Genomic DNA, 13,013 nt, shown 5'->3' with positions numbered 1-13,013 from the left:
TCTATTCCTAGTGCTGTAATAACCTAAATGTAATGTCTCTAAAATCAGTTCAGATAGGTAGGCTGAGTCCTGAAGAACTGACAGATTATAGTTTTCACTTTTGCTTTTATTTTAGAATTATCTAGACAAATTCTGAGTCAAGTATGTTCTTTTTCCCCTTGTTTTTCCGTAACAAGGTAATTTTGTTAATTTAGCCATCATTCTCAATTCCTCAACGATTTTAACTGTGCTTACCTAAAATGACTAAATGATTGTTCTTTTTCTCCTGTAATACAGAGAGAGAGAGAGTGTGTGTGTGTATGTACATACACATATATTTAAATACTCCCAAATTACATCCTTTTTAATAGCAATAACTCTGGCTATATTCATCTTACACATTACCATGACAAAAAATGAGATTTAATTTAATTAATTGCATTTCATCTTGAATTTAAATTTAAATTTCTCATTTATCTAATTTATTGAATGCATTGACTCTTAAACTTTAGCATGCATCAGAATCACCTCCAGGCCTTACTGCAACAGATTGCGTGGCCTTGCCCCCAAGTTTAACAGGTTTCTAGCTGATGCTGACACTGATACTTTGGGGACTACACGTTGCAAACCCTGGATTTGAAATTTTATCATTTTCTGGTTTAACCTGTTGCCTAAAGCCAATGTGATAATTTTATATAGAGTCATCCATATTTTTTTCCACTTCTTTTTCCTTCCTTACTCAAGTGTGGTTAATCCATATTATTAGTGTCCAGTATTCCCTTAGTTGCAGTTCTATATGGAGTAAATATGACACACAGTTATTCTTTTGAGGGTGTCCTTTTTCTCACTGGGAAAAGAGGAAGATCTTTTACTTAATTTTATCTTTTTTAAAAAGGTAAAATCACACAATTTATTGTTGAAAAAATTTTCTATATAGAACAAACATCAAACACATTTTATTCTGTGTTTTGAGAGTATCCTCTTCCTCATTATTAGGAATAAAAAGAGATCTTGTACCCAGTTGTAACTTTTTGAAAAGGTACTGTAAATATACTATTTATTACTTAAAAGTTATCTGATACTATACAATTTTTCTTTCTAATTTCATCACTTTTAGAATCTTCTGCCCTTTATGTTTGCTTTTTTTCTTTTTTTATATTTTCTATTTACTTTTCATCTTTTATCTATGTACAGTAATTCCTGTTTAGCTGGTTTTCAGATGCATAGTAAATGCAGTGATTTGAAATAAACAAAACTTAAACATAAGATAGAAGTTACTTCTGAATAGCCAAAATTACCACCATAAACAGTTATTATCTAGTTTCCCAATGCCAAGAGAGAAAGAGAAGCAAGTGTTAGATTGGAGGGCAAGTGTTAGATTCTGTCCTGCTGACAGAATTGTGAAACGGTAATTTATAACAAAAAAGACAAAAAAAAATTTTGCTTATAGATATCAAGATACAGAGCAATCTGGGGCTTCTCTGTAGGGGCCAGCTACCTCTCTTTAATCCAGAAACCTGTGTGCATTTTATATAAAAGACTAAATATATGCCACATACTCTACTTATGAACACAAGAGAAGGAATAGTATATTATAGAAATATACAGAATATTTTGAGTTTTAAAACGTTTCAATTTCCTGAAAAATGCAGTTTAATTCATTTGCATTTGTCCTTCACTGCCATGTAAATGAAATATTACTGTATTTTACTGACTTTATGATCGTCCATTTCAGCTCTTCTTTCCATTGGCCCATTTTCAGTGACTTTTATTATTATCTTGTTTTTCATATATTTATCCCTTTGGTAATCTATACATGCTAATTTTACATATGCTTAAACATATTTTAATTATGGCTTTCCTCCTATTTCTTTTGAGTTGAGTTGCTCCCTCCTCCTTCCAGTGCCTTTCTGTCTTTCTTTTCTCACGATTTACCTGTGATCATGATAGCTTTTAAAACTGCCTGATAAATGCCATTTGGTTTTCTCCTAAGCTTTTTTTATATCATCTAGCCTATTTGTATTTGTTAATTACTTTTCAAAATCAGAAATCAAGAAAAATAGAAGGAGATCAACATTATGTTTATACTTACTTTTTAAAAGCTAACCTATTTTTCAACTTATTCTCAAATTTATTTCAAAATATTACTGTAATTTCTCTGTGTACATTAATGATCATGTCTTCCAAAGCTCAGTTGCATAAAAAGTGAGACATCAGTCACCTACCCTTCAACAAAGCACAGAGATCTTGCTGAGAACTTAATTCCAGGCTGGATAATAATTATCCATCTTTTCAAGGATTATTTTCTTTTCATCTTTGCCCTTTCTCTGGTACCCCCTCCCTTTTTTTCTTTTATGGTATGTGTATGAGGGGTAGTTTAAAAGATAATCATTTTTATTCACTTTGCAGGACGAGTCTTGGGGACTAGATAAAATGGGCAGGAACATTTAATCCTCTGCTTCAAAGACTATGTGCGTGGACAGTTACAAGGCAGTTATGGCCAGATATGATTATCGGCTTTGGAATAAAATGCTCCTTGACATTGCTTATATCTTAGCTAAGAAGAGAGACAATCAGGTTAGTTGTTTGGTAGGGTACAGACAAGACAAGTTTTAGAGCTTTATAAATCATCAGAGTGGTCTTATCAATAGTACTTTTAATCTATTTTCTAAATATCCCGTTTTCTTGTTATTAGTTAATAATATGTCCCAATTGTCAGTGTTTATGCATTGCATTTAATTGTATACTTTTGCCACATTTTTACTAAAATTTTTCATCATTTTGTAGTTCTTCAGGTTTGTTTATTCTCCAGGTAGAAGTAGTCTCATTTTTCCAGTAAACTGTGCTTTCTCCCTTCTTTTTGGAATTCTTTTTACCATTAAATTGAAACAGACTGTTAGCAATTACATTTTGTATTATATTTTCCTTATTTTTTTCTATTTTAATTGGAATTGTAAAGCATACTCTCCTGTATGTCTGACTCATCTTAATAAAGAAGCTTTACACTGTAGTAAAGTTTTCATTACCGATTAATCTTCAGAATTAAGTGCCTTTGTTGCTTTTCTAAATAGCTATCTCAGACGTATTAGAACATAGTTTGTGGATTTAATTTATATAAGTAGTATTTTGTCATTATTACTTTGGTGGATTTATAATCTGAGGCTGGCCATATTTTCTTTCTGCAATTTCATGGAATTTTCATGAAAAAATATTTTCCTCCTCCAGCTCAAAAACAAGTAGGATTTCCTTTGTTTTACCACTGTGTTGTTTGGTATTATAAAGATAATTCTACTCTCAAAGGATCTATTTTTAGATTTATAGTTAGATTATACATAGGCATTTGTTTTTAAAATGTATGCCAATACTTTAAAAGTTGGTGACTTCAAATTTTTGTTAGATGGCGAGATGAGTAATGTTGGTTTACCTTTTTTATTTTTTGCTATTTTCTCACCTGCATAATTTTCTATGTTACAAATAGATTGATACTGGCTACCTCTCACTTCTAAAGTGAAAATGCTAATTTGAACAAAGGGGGATTAAGACTACAAAATTTTATTAATAATAGCATGGTGATTGATTCTGTTCTATTTTTTTCTAAAGTGAATTATGAAAAAATTAGAAAATGTGGTCAAGATCATCATATGACAGTCAGGTGGCCTCATTATGCTGGGAGGCCGGTCTTTACCACTAGTTAACAATAATAGGTCACCCTCAGATTCTTGGGGAAGTAAACATTTCTTTGTATCTCATTGTTTAACATTATTATATTGGTAAATGGTTGATTTTATATTGACATATGATTTGTTGTTGATTAACATTTTTTTACCAAGTCAGCATCTCTGGACTTTTACTCTGAGAAGAGATAAGCTGTAAGAAATTTCTTTGTTCTCCCATCACAGACTGAAAATTACCTTGCCTCAGTAAATTGATGTCTTTTCTTTGGCTTTTGGTTGCTGAAACCATATAACATAGGGTTCATAGAATGGGTTCTGGACCAGACTGTCTGAATACATATCTCTTTCTGCCTTTTACTAATTGGGTAATTTGGACAAGTCCTTTTGGCCTCACTTTCTTCATATGCGAAGTGGGAAAGATAATGATAGCTACCTCATTAAAAGAAATTAAGAAAGCTTGAACTAGTGCCTGACATTTAGTAAACTGCTGCTGTTATTCTGTAATGACAGTGAGAGCCAGTAGTGTGTGCAGTGTTTCCCTTCACTCGTGTTTGTTTTTCCTCAGAATTTATTGAACACCTCCTATTTTCGTAGTAGAAGACATTGCAAATGGGGAAATCAGAACAAACAAGTAAATAAACAGATCTTTCAGAAACTGCTATTAAGAAAACTAACAGCATGCACTTTCATTTTTACTTATCTTTTGGTTCTCACATGCCAAATTCTATTTATTAAATTCAGTAGGTATTTTATAACTCTTAACCAGACTGAATATTTCTGGTTGCTATGGTTAGAACCTCACAATTTTAGGTCAATCTGGCATCATCAAAGGGCAGACTATAATCTCTCTTCCTTAATTTCTTTATATTTTATTTTCCTTTTATTCATTAAAGAAATTTTTACTTTCTCATTGCTTTGTATTTTCACCAGTGCATTTTTTTTTTAACTTTAATACCTTTGTGTTTCTCGTTGCTCCTCTAGATATAACACTCTTTTTTCACCTTTCTAGAATTTGTATGTAGTAGACTTTTGGTGTTCTCATGAGATTAATGCCCAATAATTGACCAAATTTGTGGGTGCCACTGTATCATATAACTGTACACATAAAATACAGTAAACTTTTTAAATGTAATTACTCTTTCAAATGTAAATATAGGTATCTAGAGTAATGTTTTACGTTTTCTAGTTACAGAAGTATCATTTTCATAGATTTATCTCCTTTCTATCATCAGGTATGAAAATTAGTTTTCTTTTGGGGGCTAGTTTTTGTAAAGAAATTAGGATTTTTAAAATCATTTTATAATCATGTCTTTTATGTATCAACTTGGTGACCTTGGACAAGTTACTTAACTTTGATGCCTCACTTTCCTCATCTGTATAGTATTGCTACTAATAGTCCCATTTTATAGGAGTGTTGTGAGGCTTAAATGAAATAATTTGTGTTAAATGTTTCACATATACAAGTTATTCAGTAAGTGTCTGATGTTATAACTGTGATAGAATGACAGAGCTTGCTTGGTTTGGCTCTAAAGAGGACAGAGAAATTGAGAAAATTTCTTGTAGATTTTTCATTAATACTTCCATGTTGTATGTTTAAACATTTTCTGTACATATAAAATTACATATACAACTTACAAAGAATTCAGAAAAGGAGAAAAGTACAAAAATAAAAATTAGCCATAATCATACCATTTCTTAATTTTGTCATGACATGTTGGTGTTTCCTTTTATGTGAGGATTTTTTATTTTATTTTTAAACAAATAATAGAATGTTATGATCAATTTTGTGGGGTACATTTTCTGTACTTTTAATTTTTTATGATTATGTTTGATAAGGCTGCGTTGTTTTCTAAAATCTATATGTCCTTTAAGTTATTTAACTTTTCTGCCATTATTTGGATCCTTTGTCTTTTGTTGAATCCCCTATCTCTGGCTTGCCTGGTTTTTTTTGTTTTTTTTTTTTAATTTATTCTCTCCTTTTTGGATAGCATGTTTTTTGATAGCTTCTTGAGAAAAAGAGTATTGGAAAAGTATATATTTGAGATTTTACATGCCTGAAAAATTATTATATTCTTATATTTAATTGAACCAATGTAGAACTTATTGAAAATTTTCTTCAGAATTTTTCCTCTTGTTTCCAGTATTGCTGTTGAGATGTCCAATCCTGTTTCAAAGTTCTGATTCTGATCCTGTTTCTTGTCTTCGGAAACTTTATGTTCTTTTTGTTCCTGATTTTCTGAAATATCATGGTGATATACCCTAATGTGTGTATATAATTTCCCATTCATTATGCTGGGCACTCTTTATAGCATACATATAACTTGGATGTTAATCTGTTGAATCAATCCTGAGTTTCTTGTTATTTCTCTTTTAGCTTCCATTCCTTAGTCTTTTTGTTCACTTTTCTTGTATTTCTTCAACTTTATTGAGCTTAATTTTCATTACCATTTTAAATATTCTAAGAGTTATTTTGCATTCTCCAAGTCTTTTTTTTTTTAACATCGTTTCATGGATGTAACATTTTCTTTTATCTCTCTTTGACAACGTTAATTATTAATCTAAAGTTTTTTTTTACACCCTACTTTGACGTCTTTTCCAATTCTCTGCTTTTATCAGTGTCTTTCATGTTGGAAACGTTCCTTAAGTATCTGTTCATTGGCTTTCTAGTCATTGCTGACAATGAGACACTGAAGAGCTGATTGCCAGAGAGGGTGGGGGTGGGGGGTGGCATGGGTGTGTTTGTGTGTGTGTGTTGTGTTTGACAGGGAGGGGCAATGGCTCTGGCCTCTTTGGTGAGCATCACTGTAGGGTGGTCCTGTGGCCACATACCGTTTTCACTGTGGACCCTAAACTCTTGGTATTGCTAATTATTTTTCCCTGGGGAAGTTTAGCTTCTTTGCAGAAGGATCTTTCAATCTCCTTAAGTCTGTTTGCTGTCCACCATTTGGGAGTTACACAGGGTGAAGGAGCATCCAGGGCACTCTGCACTTCACCTGTATCCCTCCTCTGTGTCTGATGAGTCCAAATCTCTGGTTTATATTCTTCAGGGAATAAACTTCCTGGACTTCCAAGATGAGTGTATGTTGGGGGAATTGCCTGACTGCCTAGGTTCGAGTGGAGATTTAATTACTTACTATACAAACTTTGAAATAATGCTCCTATTTTCAGACCTTATTTCACTGCATCTTCTGTGGACACCAATACTTCTCCAATTCCTTAATGCTTTTGGGTTCTACAGAGCAAAATTGTTTTTCTTTCTGTATTTCTTTAGATATAGTTGTCAAGCTTTTTCAACCATTTGGTTTGATTTGCATGCTTCATCCATCTGCTTTCCATATACATATATTGATACATTGTGGTTTGGGGGTGCAGGTAATTTTCTGGATTTATTGAAGATGAAAATTGTTTTCTCGTTATTTTGGTTGGGTTTTTAAGAGACAGGGATTGATTAAATGTTTATTATTTGGAAAGTGGAAGTTTGTTGTAAGCCTTTTTGTTTTTTTAAATAAGTTTTTTAAAACTAAAGAAGGAACATAATTGCAATGGAATACTACTCAGCCATAAAAAATAATGAAGTAATGCCATTTGCAGCAACATGGGTAGACCTAGAGATTATCATACTAAGTGAAGTAAGTCAGAAAGACAAAGGCCATGTGATATCATTTATATGTGGAATCTAAAATATGATACAAATGAACTTATTTACAAAACAGAAGTAGACTCAGACATAGAAAACAAACTTATGGTTACCAAAGGGGAAAGGGGGTGGGGGAGATAAATTAAGAGTTTGGGATTTGCAGATACCAACTACTATATATAAAACAGATAACAGTGTTGAACTGTATAGCACAGGGAACTATATTCAATGTCCTGTAATAAACCATTATGAAAAAAATATGTATATATGTATAACTGAATCTCTTTGCTGTACACCAGAAACTCACACAACATTGTAAGTCAACTATACTTCAATTTAAAAAAAAAAAAAGGAATATAATCATACCTCTCTTTAAAATTTAGTTTTGTCCCATTATCATATATATTTCCAGGGTTTATAGTAATAGTTTTCAAAAGTATAGTAGGTATCACTAAATATAAAGGCAGCTTTTTAGTTTTCATTTTTATGTTGAAGATGACATAAATGCAAATTGTTGAATAGTAAATAAAAGGGCCAGTGTCCATAATCTTAATTTTAACCATCCCATTTGCCAATAATCTCTTTTGTTCCAGTTTTTGTCTTATATGTTCCCAGCTCCAACATTGTTTTTCTTCTATTGGGGCTTTAAATTCTTTGATACTCTGTTTTTTAGTGTTCTTGATGTCCTCACTGCCTCCACTTTCCTAGCTTAGATTCTGTTATCCAGATTTATTATAATCATGTCCTTCTCATGAAGGACCCTCAACATCCTTGCCCTCCATTATACCCCCTAGGAAAACCTCATATTACTACCTGTTCCATACCTACACAAGTGGAGCTGAAAGTGGCTATAGAACAACACATAGTTATAATGGCTGGGCATTTTACATTTTTCTCTCAAGTGGACCTTTAGTGCTGCCTAGCAATCCTTTTACAGTATTCTATGCCATGGATATTCCTACTTTCTTATAAGATTATTTCACACCTTCTCAAACCTGTAGCATCTGCTATCCTCTTTTCTTCACAATTAGCTGATTATCTTGCTAGCTTTATAGAGACAGAAGAGAATCCTTCAGTGATTAAACCTACTTATCTAGGTGCATCAGTACACATATACTCTGCTTTTTCTCTTATTACAGTGCTATCTATCTAAGGTTAGTCCTTGCCCTTGTGCAGTGGATCCAATTCCTGTTCACCGCCTCAAGAACTTTACTCTTCAGGGTGTTTTTTCTCTTTGTCCTGCTTCAATTCCCCCATTCCCTTTATCATTATATTAATATGCTATAACAGCCTTTTATCTTTTAGAAACACTCTGTATCAGTTAGGGCTCTTCAGAAACACAGAACCATCAGGAGATATACTTAGTTACTTGCTTTCTTATTTGCATACATACATACACACACAAAGATATATATATTTGGGGAGAGGAAGATTTATTTTAGTGAATGGCTCACACAGTTTGGGAGCTGGCAGTTTTAAAATCTGTAGGGCAGGCCAGCAGGCTAGAAACTTAGGCAGGAAACTTGTACAGTCTTGAGGCAGAAATTGCTTTTCTAGGAAACCTCGGTTTTTGCTCTTAAGGCATTCAGCTGATTGGATGAGGCCACCACATTATTGAAGGTAGTCTCCTTTACTTACAGATGTTAATCTTATCTACAAAATACCTTCACAGTAACACCTGGATTAGTGCTTGATTAAATAACTGGATACTGTAGCCTAGCCAAGTTGACACATAAGACTGACCATCACACCCTCCCTTGTTTCCACATGCTCCTTAGCTACAGTCCTATTTTTCTCCTTTTCTTTATAGCAAATCTCAAAGAATTATTTCTATTTACTGTCTCTACTCACTCTCTTCTTATTCTCTTTAAACCCACTCCAGTCAGGTTTCTATCTACCTGTTCACTGCCTTTGCTCTTATTGAGGCCAGCAGTTACCTTCTTAGTGTCAGAAAGCACTGGGCAACTCCATTGTCATCTTTCTCTCTTGAAAGACATAACTACTTCTTCCTTCTTGAAGCACTGTTTTGGTGGATTGTAGAAAGCTAAACTGTAAATACTGAATTATCTCAGACTCAGTCTAAAGACCTTTTTATCTTTTCTATCTTTATTCACTCCTCAGTGAATAAAGTGAAAACCAATTCCATGTTTTTATTATTTCTATTAAAAAATAATGGTGGTGAAATCACAGCAAGATCTTTTTGACCCACCTCCTAGAGTAATGGAAATAAAAAGAAAAATAAATAAATGGGGCCTAATGAAACTTGAAAGCTTTTGCACAGCAAAGGAAACTATAAACAAAATGAAAAGACAACCCTCAGAATGGGAGAAAATATTTGCAAACAAATGAACAGACAAAGGATTAATCTCCAAAATATATAAACAGCTCATGCAGCTCAGTATTAAAAAACAGACAACCTGGGACTTCCCTGGTGGCGCAGTGTTTAAGAATCCACCTGCCAATGCAGGGAACAGAGGTTCAAGCCCTGGTCCGGGAAGATCCCACATGCCTTTGAGCAACTAAGCCCGCGTGCCACAACTACTGAAGCCTGCACGCCTAGAGCCCGTGCTCCGCAACAAGAGAAGCCACTGCAATAAGAAGCCCATGCGCCACAACTAGAGAAAGCCTGCGTGCAACAAGGAAGACCCAACACTGCCAAAAAAAAAAAAAAACAAGAAAAACAACCCAATCAAAAAATGGGCTGAAGACCTAAATAGACATCTCTCCAAAGAAGACATACACATGGCCAAGAGGCACATGAAAAGCTGCTCAACATCACTAATTACTAGAGAAATGCAAATCAAAACTACAATGAGGTATCACCTCACACCAGTTAGAATGGGCATCATCAGAAAATCTATAAACAACAAATGGAGTTTGTTGGGTGTGGAGAAAAGGGAACCCTCTTGCACTGTTGGTGGGAATATAAATTGATACAGCCACTATGGAGAACTGTATGGAGGTTCCTTAAAAACCTAAAAATAGAATTACCATATGACCTAGCAATCCCACTACTGGGCATATACCCAGAGAAAACCATAATTCAAAAAGACACATGCACCCCAGTGTTCATTGCAGCACTATTTACAATAGCCAGGTCATGGAAGTAACCTAAATGCCCATCAACAGACGAATGGATAAAGAAGTTGTGGTACATATATACAATGGAATATTGCTCAGCCATAAAAATGAACGAAATTGGGTCATTTGTAGAGACGTGGATGGACCTAGAGACTGTCATACAGAGTGAAGTAAGTCAGAAAGAGCAAAACAAATATCGTATATTAACGCATATATGTGGAATCTAGAAAAATGGTACAGATGAACCGGTTTGCAAGGCAGAAATAGAGACACAGATGTAGAGAACAAACAAATGGACACCAAGGGGGGAAAGTTGGGGGGGGCAGTGGGATGAATTGGGAGATTAGGATTTACATATATACACTAATACGTATAAAATAGATAACTAATAACCTGCTGTATAAAAATAAATAAATTAAATAAATTAAAAAAAATAATGATGGTGAGAGAGTAATGCTGTCATATGATTTAAAATTCCAGATTTAAAAATGTTATATGGTGAAATGTCAGTGTTCTACCCATGGCTCTCAGCCATCAAATTCCCTTCTCTGAATGCAACCAAAGTTGCCTGTTTCTTATATATCTTTCCAAAGATTTTATGAATATGATAGCACATACATATTCAGTGAGAGGCAGTATGGTATAGTGGTTAAAAACTTAGACTATGGAGCATGACGGCTGTAATCAAATTCTATCTCTGCCAGTTACTGGCTGTGTAATTGCCAAGTCTCTTAGCCAATCTGTACCTCAGTTTTCTCTTATGTATAAAAGAAATAATTATAGTACTTAACTTGATAGAGTTGTGAGGTATAAATGAATAAGTGTGTGTGAAGAGCTTCGAAGAGTGACTGGCACATAATAATAAATAATGCATTCCTTCTTCATGCGTAAATGATATTATAATATACACAGTGACAGGCATCTTGCCTTTTTTTCCCACCAAGAAGTATATTGGCAGACTTTTCTTTACAGCATATAAATCATGCCTCATTTTTTTCTAGTGGCTGAATAGTCATCCATTGAATCGATATGCTATCCAGTTTAATGGCTCTAAAAACCAATATTTTTATGATGATGTATATCTATTAACCATCTCCGCTTAGATAACTAATAAGCACAAGACGTTCTAATTACCCTTGCCTTTCCTATTTCTCTCATTTCCGGTATTATCATATTCTTTTAGCTCTACCTTGAAAATATATTTCAGATCTAACTTTCTCTCCACCTACTGCTACCACTTCAATCCAAGCTAGCATTGCTTTACTGAGTTGCTCAAGGCCAAAAACTTGAGAATCATTATTGTAAACTTTTGGCAAAATATGTTCAGTTCTCTTTCAGTGTTCTTCTATTTGGTCTCCCTTCTTTCACTTTTACTCTTCTATAGTCTGTTCACATAGCATTTAAAAATATAAATCAGACTATTTGTCACCCATACCAAAATTTCCAGTGGGTCTTATCTCATTTAGATTTAATTCTTGAGTCCTAACTAGATCCTAGTAAAACTCTTACAACCTGGCCTTTTGATTTCCTCCTCAACCTTGTCTCCTGCTTCTGCCTATTTCTGTGCTTCAGCCACACTAAGTACCTTGCTCTTTTATGAGTCCCCTCTCATAACAGTTTACCTCATAACCTTTGCACTTTTTATTCCCTCTCCTTGGGACACTTTCTGTCATATAATCATGCTCATTGCCTCATGCATGCTTAAATATGAGCTCTTCAGAGAGGCCTAGCCACCCCGTTTGCTCTCTGTCCTCTTTACCATACTTTACTTTTTTTAACCATATTTTTTTTTCTTTAACTGATATATTTTTTCATTTGTATATTATCTATTGATATATTATTTTCTCCTCACTAGAAGATAAAAATCATGGAAGCAGATACTCTGTCTCATTCACTTTTGTGCTTCTAGTACGCAAAACAATGCTCGGTACTTATGGATTGGTAAATGAATGAGGAAGCACTAATTAAGTGTTTTTTGAACTCTCTGTGGTGAAAGACTAGTTTTTAAATTATGATCTTAGTGTCATTTTATTACTAGATTCAGTAGACATAAGATTATTCTGTCAGATTGTTATAAAAATTCCTAAAAACTTACTTTCAAATTTATACTTTTGATGAACTGGTAACAAGCCATTTGTGGTCAGCACATATTTGTAGAACACATTCTTAGTAGCACAGCAGTAGAACAAGTTTGCCATTCTGTAGCCAACAGTTAAAATGTGAAGGCTAAATTAAGTGTTCTCCTTGGTAGACAAAGAGAAGGCACTTCAAAGCCCACATCACAGAAAACAGGCTGAATTACTGGATTTATAAAATTTATAAAATTCTGTTAGTAATACCAGTAAAACTTAATTAGTGCTCACTCTGTGCAGGAATGAGTCTTTTTTTCAGTGGACTCAATAATCCCTATCACAATCCCCATGTTGTATCTATATCGTTAAGTTAGAAGTCTCTCCTCAATAGCTGTTTATTTGCTTATATGTTAGTATGTAAAGTGAAAATTTCAGTGAAGTTTAAATTTTACAGGTTCATAAACATCTCAGTAAATACTGCTCTAGCACATCTAATATGTTTCTGAAAATGTATTGATCATTTTGCATTTTTTTTGTTTTAGTATGTTGATATATTTTGTTGTTTATATA

The 13,013-nt window shown here is 33.7% G+C and overlaps 1 protein-coding gene across 1 annotated transcript in view; it reads left to right on the top strand.

The window, feature by feature from the left end:
• Positions 1-13,013, top strand: part of STAG1 (stromal antigen 1) — a 425,667-nt gene that overhangs the window by 259,760 nt on the left and 152,894 nt on the right.

This window comes from Balaenoptera musculus, chromosome 4 (genome assembly GCF_009873245.2).
Source record: "Balaenoptera musculus isolate JJ_BM4_2016_0621 chromosome 4, mBalMus1.pri.v3, whole genome shotgun sequence".
NCBI classification, from domain to species: Eukaryota; Metazoa; Chordata; class Mammalia; order Artiodactyla; family Balaenopteridae; genus Balaenoptera; species Balaenoptera musculus.
The sequence above is the reverse complement of the archived record's forward strand: the minus strand, read 5'-3'. Positions and strand labels throughout refer to the sequence as shown.